The sequence below is a fragment of the Procambarus clarkii genome, chromosome 67 (genome assembly GCF_040958095.1).
Source record: "Procambarus clarkii isolate CNS0578487 chromosome 67, FALCON_Pclarkii_2.0, whole genome shotgun sequence".
Lineage (NCBI taxonomy): Eukaryota > Metazoa > Arthropoda > Malacostraca > Decapoda > Cambaridae > Procambarus > Procambarus clarkii.
Window position 1 is genome coordinate 29711136 of NC_091216.1, and position 14160 is coordinate 29725295.

Consider the following 14160-nt stretch of genomic DNA (forward strand, 5'->3'; position numbering starts at 1 on the left):
TGATGTCTCTTCTAGGATTGAGGTTTAAGTTCTCTTAATCCTTCCTCGTAACTTAGCCCTCTTTGTCCTGTTACTAATCTTGTTGCAAGCCTCTGAACGTTTTAAATTGTGGGTTGTGCTTTATAAAGTGTGGATTCCATGCCGGTGCTGCATTTTGTAGTTTTGGTTTAACATTGGTTGTGAAGATTGCTTTGAAGAACTTTATTTTTAACGCCGTTGTAATGTTTGACAGCTTCCTATGTACTGCCGATGTCACCCTTTTCCAGAGTGCCTCTGGCGTTAGTGTTAGATGTATATCCAGTTGCTGTAGAGACCTTCTGGTGTAGACATCTCCTGGGCCAGGACTCGACACGAAGTTAAGCAAGTACTTTCGTATACATCTTTGCTCAGTCTTCGGAGACTTTGTTTATATTTATTGAACAGTTTGTGAGCTCCGAAGCACTACGAGGCTGTTATAACAATGGTAACATTTAATATGAAGTTTCGATGATTGTAAACTGTTCAATAAATGTAAATAACGCCGCCATAGATTGAGAAAAGTTGTACTCGACTAGTTGTGCTTGTGGGGGTTTGAGCTTTGGCTCTTGGTCCCGCCTCTCGACTGTCAATGAACTGGTAGACGTAGAGGTTCGTAAGTACTTGTGTAACTGCTTGATGAATCCTTGATGAATCCGGCTCAAACTGCTTGATGAATGCGGTTTCTGGTTTCCTTTCTCCCGTTCACATTTTTATCACCTTACGCTTAATGGGATTGCATTCTAGCAGTCATTTCTGTGGCCACTCCTGGAATTTGCTAAATTATTTTTGTAATTTTGTTGTCCTCTTTGGTTTATACATTCCTGATTTTGTGTGCTTCATCTGCAAACATTGACATGTTCGAGGTCACCTGTGGTCGTAAGATAAAGTCTGTCATATACCTCCAGTTTGACACCACATCTCTGAATGTAACCCTTTGTTTTCTGTCCTTCAGGTACTCTCTTGGTAAATTCATTGTCTTCCTAGTTATCACAGTGTGTTTCTCCATGTTGTTGACCAGCCTTGTGCGCACGTGCATTGTGGGTGCTGGTGCGTGTGTGCGTGTGCGTGTGATGGCAATTCCATGACCCTGGATTCCAATGTGCCTGAAGCTGAGTGTGTTAATTTGCAGTGTTGTTTATACAGAGACTCGTGTAGCTTGACCACATCTCCAAATGAGGATGATGCATGTTCCCCTCTCACTTGTTTTGCGCGGGTCTCCAACACACCCCAGCCTGGGTTGTCTTCTTAGTATTTGTTCAACCCCCAACACAAGTGACAACTCTGCTATGTTCGTATCTGTGTTTTTTTTAGTGAATAGATGAGACTGTGCGCGCTTGAGATCGAAATGTTTAGTTTACAAAATTATATTTGTTTCTTGTGATTTTTCTAATTAATGGGTTTATTTATATATTTATATATATATATATATATATATATATATATATATATATATATATATATATATATATATATATATATATATATATATATAATAATAATGTAAGAGAAAAATTCCTGTAGATACACGATTCTGTAGAACTTATTCTAATCTAATTTTACCAAACCTAATGTATATAATTCCGTGTGAGTGCGCGCGCGCTTGTACTTGTGCTTGCGGGGGGGGGGGGTGAACTTCGGCTCTTTGGTCTCTGCTCTCAACCGTCAATCAACTGTCTGTTTAAAGAGGTCAGTGTTGGTTTCCAGTTCCATCTTAACTAGTTGGCGAAGTATATCCACATCCCAACGGGCATGTCATTAACATTTAAATGGTTCGCAACAACCGCATACGGGAGTCATGCTCTCAACTCTTACTGGGTCAATGGCAGTGATTTAAGTCTCAGGAATGTGCGAACTCGTAAACACCGGCGGCCTCTGCCTTGAGAGTAGGGATGGTCACAGTGTGTACTGGCCTTTGCATGCATGGAGGGTCGTGCTTCATCTCCTGGACTTCGTCTTTCCTGCCACCGGTTTTCTAGTACAATGACTTCCGACCTAGGTTTCTGCTACGATATGATGGACCTGGTGAAAGGATTTGGCTTCTACCATCACCTGCTAGTTTAATTGACTCATTTTCCTTCTATTGTTACTCTAAACAAAACCATCATTTCATCTCTATGCTTCATGTTTGCTCCTAGCTTCCATGCATGCTTTCTTGTCTATTGAGGTGCATGGTAAACGTTTCCCTATGCTTTCTCAGGGTGAGTGCCCTTAAGCTGTTGATCTTTGTCTTTGTCTGTGTCTCACTCTCTGCTGGAATACTGTGCTCTGTCCCTATTTTAATCGGTTTACACTTAAGAACATAACTATTAAAGAAACTGTCCATACGAGGTGGCGCCCATTGATTTCCATCCAAAGTCATTCATATATAAGTTTAACCTACGCTTAAAACACTCAAAATGGTCCAGCGTCTATTAAGTTAGCAGGTAATTTGTTCCATAGATCAACCACCCTATTTCCAAATTAGCCTCTACCTATGTCTACCACGTGTATTTGACCAAATATAAACAACCTTCATCGTTGTGCAGAATTTAGAGGTAACTTTCACATATGTCCATGAAATGAATTATGTAAAAAGGTTTATATTACCAGAAATCTTAAGAAAATAAGCCAAATTTGCGTATCATAGGTCACTATAAGCCCTCCACCGCCTCTTACTGGACGGCTGATGGGAGGGGCGAATGATCAACAAATTAAAATATGTAACTAGTTCACCACAAATGTAAATTCACATTTAATTATCATAGAGGTCCAGCACCTGAACCCATTGTGTGACCCTGTAACCTTTTTGTCACTTACCAACAGGATGGGTATGAGGTGCTTGCCTATCACTGCTTGCCTATCAGTGACTACGGGAAAGTGTGGTCTAGCTCTTTATGCCCCGCCCATTAACCTTGTTGTACCTGTTGCCATATAGCTTAACTATACTGACTTTCAAATTCTGTGTCAAACCTGTCCTTAAATTTGTGGATGGAGGTGGCTTCCCCAACTATGCTCGGTGCGTCTCATTTGTTGACCACCCGCACAGTGTACGAGTATGTCCTTATATTTCTTAGTCATTTGCGTTTCCAGCTTACACTTGTCCTCTTGTCCCACTATCAGATTAAAGAGGCTGTTCTTGTTCATTATCCTCGGTATCTTGTATATTGTAATCATATCGCTTCTGTTGTATCCTTCAGTGTTGTGAGATTGTTGCGAGCGAGCTCCCTCGGGTAGATCATTAACATACATTAAGAACAGTAGTGGTCCCAGGATCGAGTCTTGGGGAACCCTATAGCTTGCATTCCTCCAGGTAAAGACCACGCCTCTGAACTCCTTAATAGACTAATTGAACTAAACGTTCTTTAAAATAGTTTGTTTTTACTCGGGTGATGCATGCCACTAACTCAAGCTGTGAATTACGTAATATGATAAATAACACACAACACTATATATAAATATAAGATTTATACAGAATCCTTAAGTAGTGTAAATCGGTATTATATATATTAATGACGACACTAGAAGAGTCGTCTTATTGTAACTTGAAAAGTACTGGCGTTGATAGTTGTTTGTCAACTTTTTCACTAGATCTTTACAGATTCACTTTGCAATATATAGAGCCAATTTATGACACGGGACACATGCACGGGTAGGTGCTACACTTGTAATGAACATAAACAAATGGTTTGAGTGTTAAGTTTCCAGGACTGGAGTATGTGAGTTTTCGAGACAGGAAACAGATGAACGAAATTACAACTTTTATGACTCGGACCTGTACACTAGGGGCAGTTAACAGTGATTTGTGTTCACTTTGTTTTATTTATAAATTATTTATTAGACTGGTAAATGATAGTTACTGAAAGTAAATCCAAACCTACCCTAACGTAACCAAACCTAGCTTACCCGAACCAGATCAATCCTACTGTAATGTTTCGTAACCATAATTCAACTTTAACCTTACTCGCCCATAAAAACCTGGCCAGGTGGAGGCTGGAGTACTGGCTGGTGGGGAGAAAGGTGTACACATCTTGAGGTAACCAGGCGACTATGGAGACAGTGTAGTGATCTCGCCGTTCACGGTAATCACTCTGGCGGTCTTACACCACATCTTGAGGTTGTCTTGAGATTTTTTTTTTTTCTTTTTCTTTCTTTCTTTCTTTCTTTCTTTCTTTCTCTCCCGCGGCCCGGTCCTCGACTAGGTCTCCACCCCCAGGAAGCAGCCCGTGACAGCTGACTAACACCCAGGTACCTATTTTACTGCTAGGTAACAGGGGCATAGGGTGAAAGAAACTCTGCCCATTGTTTCTCGCCGGCGCCTGGGATCGAACCCAGGACCACAGGATCACAAGTCCAACGTGCTGTCCGCTCGGCCGACCGGCTCCCCGACATACACTCACCTTTTATATTAAAACCTTACTCATAAACAAGAGTGAAAGATAACGTACTCGGTGTTTTTTTCTTCAGCGTTATCTAAATAATGAAGTGCCTAATTAACTTACGGGAAAATAGCGCAGCTCTCATTGCCCTAGTTCCAAATTATTCGCAATATTTGGAGTAGGTAAGGACTACTGAACGTCTTTCAATTTCCCGCCAAGTTCAAATTTCTCTCATTTCTGGAATATATTTTACAAAGGATTCATTATTGCAACTGTAGTTATTAAAAAATTGCCTGCGTAGCGAGGAATGTCTCCTTAGCGATCAGACTATGGAAAGGTCTAATCCGTAAAACCTCTTATCAAATTTGAGGTTTCAGTTCGCCATTCCTTTCCCAAATCATCCCTAACTAAAAATAACCATAGTAATCTGATGCATACCAAATGTAACCCAGCCTGTGTGCTACCTTGACCACGCACAATTGTAATTCTGCTGGCTTCCTGATTCCGTTAAGGTCAGTATTATTGCCATCTGCGACACCTAGTACACTATGGAGTTTACATTTAATTGCTGGCAGTAGAACACAGCTTGCACTCTCACTGTTGACCACACCAAACACTCGAAAGTGAAGGGACGACGATGGTTCGGTCCGTCCTGGACCATTCTCAAGTTGATTTTAGTCACGTTATTGTGACGCATCATCTTGCACTGTTACTGTTGCTGTGTAATATTACTCAGTGGAGGTGTCATTTTAGTAATACTTAATTTTCAACATTGGACATTAAAATGTTCCAAAAAGTTGCCGTTTGTGATTTTAGGCGACACAACGTATATTTTCCTCAGATATTATCCTTTACCGGGAGCGAGATTTGGGTACAGTGCTAGAGTTCCATCTATTTCATCATTAACAATAAAGTTGTATGCCATTTCAGGCAACAGGGTTAAGTCTGTCTTATTGGCTCAGTATTCACACAGTTTAAGATAACAGAATAATCACAAAACACGTGATTCAGTTATCCACAAGTATCTACATAGGAGAGATAAAACGAAAATAATCAGATCCGAAAAAATAATCCGAAAATAATGCACGAAAAATAATTTCGTGCATTAACACGTTTTGAAGGAATACAATAGATAATACAAGGATGTGGATCTATAATGCAACAGCACGCGAGTAGACGAACATGAACATATAACATAAGGAAGTGACTTGTAGCGCTAATAATGGGAATGTCACCTGCAGTTCCACTCATCCTCGGGAGAATGAGCCTTCTGCAGTTTTTCCATATTCTTAGATTCATATTTACATAATTTTGTGCTGCAAATCTTACGTTATAAAACTTATCTAATTTATCCAATCCTGGACTTAAAATAATATCTAATTCACAACTTTTGTATACATTTATATATATATATATATATATATATATATATATATATATATATATATATATATATATATATATATATATATATATATATATATTTTAAGATGAATAGGAAAACCAGGGATATACTGAACATCTTGTATCAGAATCTTTACTTTAAAAAACATAACGTTTCGAATACTTCTCGTATTCATCATCAGATCTAAAAGAAAAAACAGAAATCACAATCAAATAGCTGGTAAACAAAGAACTCATACTGAATATAATTGCCTATCAAAGAAAGGAAAATGCTTAAAAAACAAAACACTTAAGCGCACTTAAAGTGATCAATACAAATAAAACTTATTAACTGTCACATATATTAAAACTAATTTAAAATCCATTAAACTACAAGATGAAATTTATAACTACTAAAACAAACCTTTCCATTAAACTTACGTGAAGTGATCAGAAGTGAAACTTGATACCTAACACATAGATACTAAACACTATAAGAAATATTTATAAAATGACCACAAATCTACAAAAACTGTATGTAAAATACAAACAGAATAAACGACAATTATAAAGTACAAACCAAAATCATATAAAAAACTCAAATATTAAGTAAAATTAAATACCAAAAAATGTATTATATATCCTAAATAAAAGATTATATTAATGTACAATGTTAAGACTTGAAATGAGTAAGAAAGGGCAAAGACATGGTAAACTAAACAAAATTAAACTACCAAAATAAACTAAAAATCAAATTACAGGGCCTACTGTGCACTATACTGTGTACAATTGAACAGCTGAAAGGTTGCTATTTAACAGAGGCCGCAGCTCCTTTATATATAAGGATTCCATTACTCTCAAATCTGACTGGCCATTCATACAAGTGTCCAGAATTTTAAAATCAGATTCCAGCAGAGAATGATCAAACTCATAACAATGGTTTCTAATCTCCGAAAATGCTGGTTTAGACAATGGTAATCCAGTCCTAAAAAATAATCCCTGGTACTCAAGGGATTTTCGGGGATTAATTTTCGGAGATTAGAAACCATTGTTATGAGTTTGATCATTCTCTGCTGGAATCTGATTTTAAAATTCTGGACACTTGTATGAATGGCCAGTCAGATTTGAGAGTAATGGAATCCTTATATATAAAGGAGCTGCGGCCTCTGTTAAATAGCAACCTTTCAGCTGTTCAATTGTACACAGTATAGTGCACAGTAGGCCCTGTAATTTGATTTTTAGTTTATTTTGGTAGTTTAATTTTGTTTAGTTTACCATGTCTTTGCCCTTTCTTACTCATTTCAAGTCTTAACATTGTACATTAATATAATCTTTTATTTAGGATATATAATACATTTTTTGGTATTTAATTTTACTTAATATTTGAGTTTTTTATATGATTTTGGTTTGTACTTTATAATTGTCGTTTATTCTGTTTGTATTTTACATACAGTTTTTGTAGATTTGTGGTCATTTTATAAATATTTCTTATAGTGTTTAGTATCTATGTGTTAGGTATCAAGTTTCACTTCTGATCACTTCACGTAAGTTTAATGGAAAGGTTTGTTTTAGTAGTTATAAATTTCATCTTGTAGTTTAATGGATTTTAAATTAGTTTTAATATATGTGACAGTTAATAAGTTTTATTTGTATTGATCACTTTAAGTGCGCTTAAGTGTTTTGTTTTTTAAGCATTTTCCTTTCTTTGATAGGCAATTATATTCAGTATGAGTTCTTTGTTTACCAGCTATTTGACTGTGATTTCTGTTTTTTCTTTTAGATCTGATGATGAATACGAGAAGTATTCGAAACGTTATGTTTTTTAAAGTAAAGATTCTGATACAAGATGTTCAGTATATCCCTGGTTTTCCTATTCATCTTAAAATTAAGATTCCCGAAGGGAACATCGATCATAAATAATATATATATATATATATATATATATATATATATATATATATATATATATATATATATATATATATATATATATATAATATTATATATTTCTTCCAATAACAAAGTTTCACTTAACAATTTTGTGACATAATCCAGTGAGTTGAATGCAATGTCTTAAGGGAACAAACAATGCATTAGACTCTTGACCTGTCCGTATGCTGTATTCTTCGGTCTAGGTGCTTCTTGGTTTGTCCTACATAGAATTGATTATAAATTGTGCATTAATTTTATAAACACAACTAAATTATGCATTTAAGTGATGATGAAATGGCACAGTTATTGTATTCTTTATATTGCATTCAAACTAAAGAAAGTATTACGAAGAGCTTTACTAGATTTTTCAATAAAAGACTTAAGGTATTTTAAATTGAAGCTTATGCGAAATAGAGTATTAATTCCGTATCTATATATTCACAACTACATATCCTTAGACCTCTCAAAAACACTGAAGAAAATACAGCTTGTTTTACTCTATCATGATGGGATGAGTAAAGATGTTCATAAGAACATCTTAACTCATCCCATCATACAGAAAGATTGTATAAAAACAACAAAAAACATGTGTTTTTATACATACAGAAAGCTTGAAATGTTCAAGTTTATACACTAAAATATCCAACAAAATTCAATAATTGTTTTGTTCACTTTTCATTATGAATTTAATAAATGGGGGGCCAGATTATTTAACTCTACACAGAAATCTGAATATATTTTTATTATAGACCCTAAACCTAACATAAAATCAGCATGACGAAACCATGTGCCTTGAGAAGGCCCATCCGTCTCTGGCGGATTATTAAGGCCACTACAATAGGCAGGCGATGAGTCACAATAACGTGGCTGAAGTATGTTGACCAATCCACACACTAGAAAATAAAGGGACGACGACGTTTCGGTCCGTCCTGGACCATTCTCAATCGACTGGACCATTCTCAGTGAGAAATTGTAAAGTCCGATTGAGAATGGTCCAGGACGGACAGAAACATCGTCGTCCCTTCATTTTCTGGTGTGTGGATTAAGGCCACTACAATAGCTTACTGAACAGCCAGCGAGTGTACCGTAGCCTCGACCATAGCCCATGAATAAAGTAAACTGCGTTATTTATCGAAAAGTTGAGTGTGTATCCCCGTTGAGCCGACTGGAAGGACCGATCAGTTAACCGCTGCTATACGACGCCAAACAATCAGATGCAGGCAACATGCAGCAGGCATATGAGACCTACATGTTAGGCCTTGAAATTAGGTACTGATAGAATTATTAGGTCTAAATCAAAGATAAACACTAATAATAAACTTGTGATTTGATGTAACATTGTCTCGCGCCACTGGGTATCAGTATGTAACAGAATTAGACATATTGAAAAGGCACATTAAAGTTCAGCCTGTTAACTATTTGTTTATATGTGAAAATATCCATTTGAGGTTATTCATTATTTAATGGACGGTACATCGACGGCTTCGCTTCTTGCAGGTCGGTGATCAATTCCCGATGGTCCAAGTGGTTAGGCACCGTCCCTTCCATCCGTCCTATCCCAGATCCTCGTCCTCGTATCCCTTCCAAGTTCGTTCTCTCTCTCTCTCTCTCTCTCTCTCTCTCTCTCTCTCTCTCTCTCATTCATATATATATATATATATATATATATATATATATATATATATATATATATAATATATTATAATATATATAATATATACGTACTAGGTTAGCACTTTCTCCTGATTAGCTCGCTTCATAAATTACATGAAACTAATGCCACTGCCTTGTGCATAAGGTCGCTAGGCCTCCTGCCGCTGTTTATTCTTTTGAATTTCATAAACACCCATCGCCAGGTAATGTTCCAATATGGCAGCCCCGTGGTCTGGGGCCAGATTCACGAAGCAGTTACGCCAGCACTTGTGAACTTGTACATCTTTTCTCAATCTTTGGCGGCTTTGTTTCCAATTATTAAACAGTTAATGAGCTCCGAAACACCAGGAGGCTGTTTATAACAATAACAACAGTTGAAAGGGAAGTTTTCATGCTTGTAAACTGTTTAATAAATGTAACCAAAGCCGTCAAATATTGAGGAAAGATGTACACGTTCGTAAGTATTTGCGTAAGTGCTTTCGTGAATCTGGCCCCTGGAAAACGTTTATCGCTCACCAGTTTTATATCTCGATGGCTGCAAGTTCTGGTGGAAACTGGTGCTCTATTCTCACACAGGCGACGTTCAGAGTCTGATTTGATTGTTGCCGCCCGAGGCGGCTAGGTTATTGTGCGCCCCATATTCATCCTGCGAGCGGTAGCGCAAAAAGCATTACAGAGAGCACGAAAGGTCTTTATCAGACCTCGTCTTAGATTATTACATAAACAATTTCATCTATCCTTCACACCGTATAGTTACATGTCGGCTAGTTACAGAGAATGTTCCATTTCAAGAGCTATGTATTTACAGGAAGTCATTATACATTAATGGTAGGTCTTATCGCTAATACATAATTGTTTGAGCAATTGAGATATTACAGTCATCGGGGAGCTGCTGTTTATTATTAGTCTACACAATACACTACTTGTTTCTTAATCTCGTATGTCGTTTATATACTGGAAGGGGAATTATGGATACAGTGCAAGGATTTCAGGTATTATATCCTTGGTAATAAGATAGGTTGCCATATCATACAGCGTGAGCTTAGATTTCTCTCTAAATGGCTCAATTTTACTACAATCCAAGATATAGTCTGCGAAGCCTCGTTCGGGATCTTGATGGAAGTCGTCCAATGGTTTGTTCTGCATATGTTGCCGATGTTGCTATCCTTTAATTTGCTTCCGGTGTCATTGGTGCGTTGGTCACGGTACTGTGTACGTTTAGGGGGTGATCCTGGACGGCATGGGTTCGAATCCTGGCCGGGTCAAAGAGTTCTTAGTGATATATGGCTTGCGCGTTCATGCAGCTTTCTCACATATGTGTGTATATATTATATATATGCACACATCTCGACGCGCATGAGCGAGTGTTTGGTTTCTAGTTCATATAAAAGACACTTCCGTGGAGCTATCAAATGACAATTAGCAAACCAGGAAGACACAATCTTCATCCTTTTCCGTCGTGCTTTATCAATAATGCCTTATCTTAGAATTCAGTAGGATTGTGAGGCATGACGCGCGCACGTCCTGCCTGACGAACCTTCAACAGTGTGCGCACGTGGGTGCCTCCGTGGGCCTGTGTCTCCTTACCTAATAATGACTACGGTGAAGTGAGATCTAACTCTTTATGCCCTGCATATTAACCTTAGCCTTATGTGGGTGGGGGTGTATTTACTATTTGTGTCGGCAGAATCGAGCTATTAGTTCTTGGACTCCGCCTTTCTAATCAATCTATTTTTCCTTTATTATTTCTACTTCATATATTTCTCTTAAAACACACACACACACACACGCGCGCGCGCACACACACATCCCCAGGAAGCAGCCCGTAGCAGCTGTCTAACTCCCAGGTACCTATTTACTGGTAGATGAACAGGTGCATCAGAGTGAAAGAAACTCTGCTCATTTGTTTCAGCCTCGGCTTGGAATCGAACCCAGGCCCTTAGGACAACGACTCTCCCGAGCGCTGTCCACCCAGCCGCAAGGCCCCTAATCCCAGTGTAATAACTTGTACTAACCTGTGTGTGTGTGTGTGTGTAATGTATGTATATATGTATGTGTGTTTGTGTGTGCGCGCGCGCGCTTATAATATTGATGTATTCTTAAAATCTTAAAGGTCGTTATCATGTCCTCTTTAAAATTTCACCTCTAGCGGGAATTCCATTTTCATGTCTGTAGCCCAGTCAACCACCTCGGCTCAGGAACGTGCCTTGATGCAATTTTTTTGACATTTTATAGTTATGTAACGTGCGTGTTTTCAGGGGTTCCATGAAAAAGCTGCATACTCCAAAAGTGGGTAGAATGTCGTTTGTATGGTGCACTTGGAAGGCTCCTTTGTCAAAGTTGCTGAAGGCTATCCGGACATTGACCAGTTTGGCGTGTGAGTGCGGATAACTGCCTTCGCGGCGTTGTCGTGTTGAGGAAGGAAGGTGTGATGGCGGCTTCGTGGGAGGGGGCGTGAGGGCGTGTTCGACAGAGAGGGAGAGGGAGAGGGGAGGGGGATGTGAGGGCGTGTTTGTAGGAGGAGCGTGGAAGACAGGCTTATAAAAGACACCGACACATTTCCCCCCACCCAGTCGTAACCACGCCTTCCCTGTGTGTGTGCGTTCATTTGCACGTTCTCCCCTCGCCAGTGCCACTTCGTTCAGTCTGGCCTTGTGGCTAGTGCCGCACCCCCAGTGACTAATACCGGCCGCAGCGTGTGGCTAATATCTGAAGCACTTCTCTGCCCATGTTGACTGCATCCTGTGGCTGATACCTACGGCGGAGCGTTGACTGATATCTGTCGTGTCCAGTGACTGCTACCTGTCACATGACTGTGGCTAGTGCCCGAATTAATCACTAACTGGCACTGGTGGCCGGGCGCAGGAGACGTGTTTGAGGCAGCAGCAGGAGCAGTAGTGGAGGTGTAGTGGCGGTGTGGACCTACAGGTCGCGCGCAGTGCTTGTCGCACCAGGACCCACACTCAACCATCATCAACATAAGGTGAGTGATGGGTCGCCCGCCATGCTCTAGTACACCGCCCAACCAATGCACACATCATCTTCAACGGCGTGTCAGGCTATTACAATACCAGAATTTAATGGCCGAAACAAACGAATTAGATATTGATGTATTAATCAAGCAGGTCAACAGATGCCAAGTAGCGAATAAAATAATAATCTCATCTGAAAAGAACTTTGAGTAGGTGCGGTCCTGCTCAACCGTTTATATATAATTTCTACAAAAGCTAGACACGTGACAAAAAAACTGTCAATATTCAATCACTATAAAACTCTCAACAGTAAGTTCTTACTTTTTCTGGACCGTTAGCATCATTATATTCAATAGAGATGCGAGGAGGAGGAGGAGGACATATTGCACACATGTGCACACGCTTGTGCTGGAGTATGTATGGTTGTGTTGTAGTTATGTGGTGGTGTTGCAGTGTGTGTATGGTCTTATTGTAGTGTATATCGTGTTGGGGTGTACATGTGGTTGTATTAGTGATTATGGTGAGGTGTACACGTGGTTATGCTGTAGTGTACACGCATATGGCTGTGTCAGTAGTGTGTACACACACACCACACACACACACACACACACACACACACACACACACACACACACACACACACACACACACACACACACACACACACACACACACACACACACACACGTACGTCCCATGAGGCGGTCTTCTTCCACAACACCTCCCATGAGGCGGGACCAAAGAGCCAAAGCTCAACCCCCGCAAGCACAATTAGGTGAGTACACACACACATACACACACACACACACACACACACACACACACACACTTGGGGCCTCGTAGCCTGGTGGATAGCGCGCAGGACTCGTAATTCTGTGGCGCGGGTTCGATTCCCGCACGAGGCAGAAACAAATGGGCAAAGTTTCTTTCACCCTAAGTGCCCCTGTTACCTAGCAGTAAATAGGTACCTGGGAGTTCGTCAGCTGTAACGGGCTGCTTCCTGGGGTGTGTGTGTGTGGTGTGGGAAAAAAAAAAATAGTAAACAGTTGATTGACAGTTGAGAGGCGGGCCGAAAGAGCAAAGCTCAACCCCCGCAAAACACAACTAGTAAACAACTAGTAAACACACACACACACACACACACACACACACACACACACAATGACTGTCAGTAGAAGTAACACTCAACTTTCAGGGACAATATTGACTGCAGACTGCGGCTACTTGTATAATTTTCTGCGGTAATTTGTCAATTCGTAATGAAGTGAGTAATCTTAAATCAGTAAATGTTTCTCTCGTGTTGCGAGATAAACACAAAAAAGACTAAACTACACCTACATTCTTGACCGCAAAACGACTAGTTATCTTGTGAACTAAAAACTACAAAAGTTGCTTCGTCAGATGAGCAGACTTTCCTGTAGCCTTATTAAGAACTTGACATTTGCAGTGGCATCCCATAAATATTAAATGTCAGCAAGTTTGACTTATTTTACGTGAATGTTGTTCAATTTGAAATTTGTCTATTTCAACATGAAGATAGCCTGGTCGTTATGGCACGAAGACAATACTATAGCACCACCACTATTATTAAGTGTTTAAACAATATTGGTCACTTTAGCACGTGTAGGAGTATTGAGTGTGTGGTGTGTCTTGTCTTGGCTCCGTTACCTTTACTTTCGCCTCTCACTCGCGTGTGCGAGGTCTTTCTTTGGCTCGCACTCTCACTTTCACTCAAGGTTTCTCTCCCACTTGACTCGCCACTGGCAACTAGTTCGGTCTCCATCTTACTCTCACTCGGTCTCCTTCTAGGTCACTTTCCCCCTCTGGCTCTCCCATTCCACACCCCC

General features: G+C 39.5%; 1 protein-coding gene across 4 annotated transcripts in view; it reads left to right on the top strand.

The window, feature by feature from the left end:
* Window positions 1-14160, top strand: part of cysu (Curly Su) — a 95912-nt gene that overhangs the window by 22925 nt on the left and 58827 nt on the right. Inside the window, exon 1 of one of the 4 annotated variants that reach the window (XM_045757313.2) lies at window positions 12092-12324. The exons of the other annotated variants lie outside the window; for them this stretch is intronic. The gene's annotated coding sequence lies outside the window, so the exon portion shown is untranslated. Of the gene's footprint in view, window positions 1-12091; window positions 12325-14160 lie in introns of those variants that run through there. 4 annotated transcript variants of the gene reach the window in all.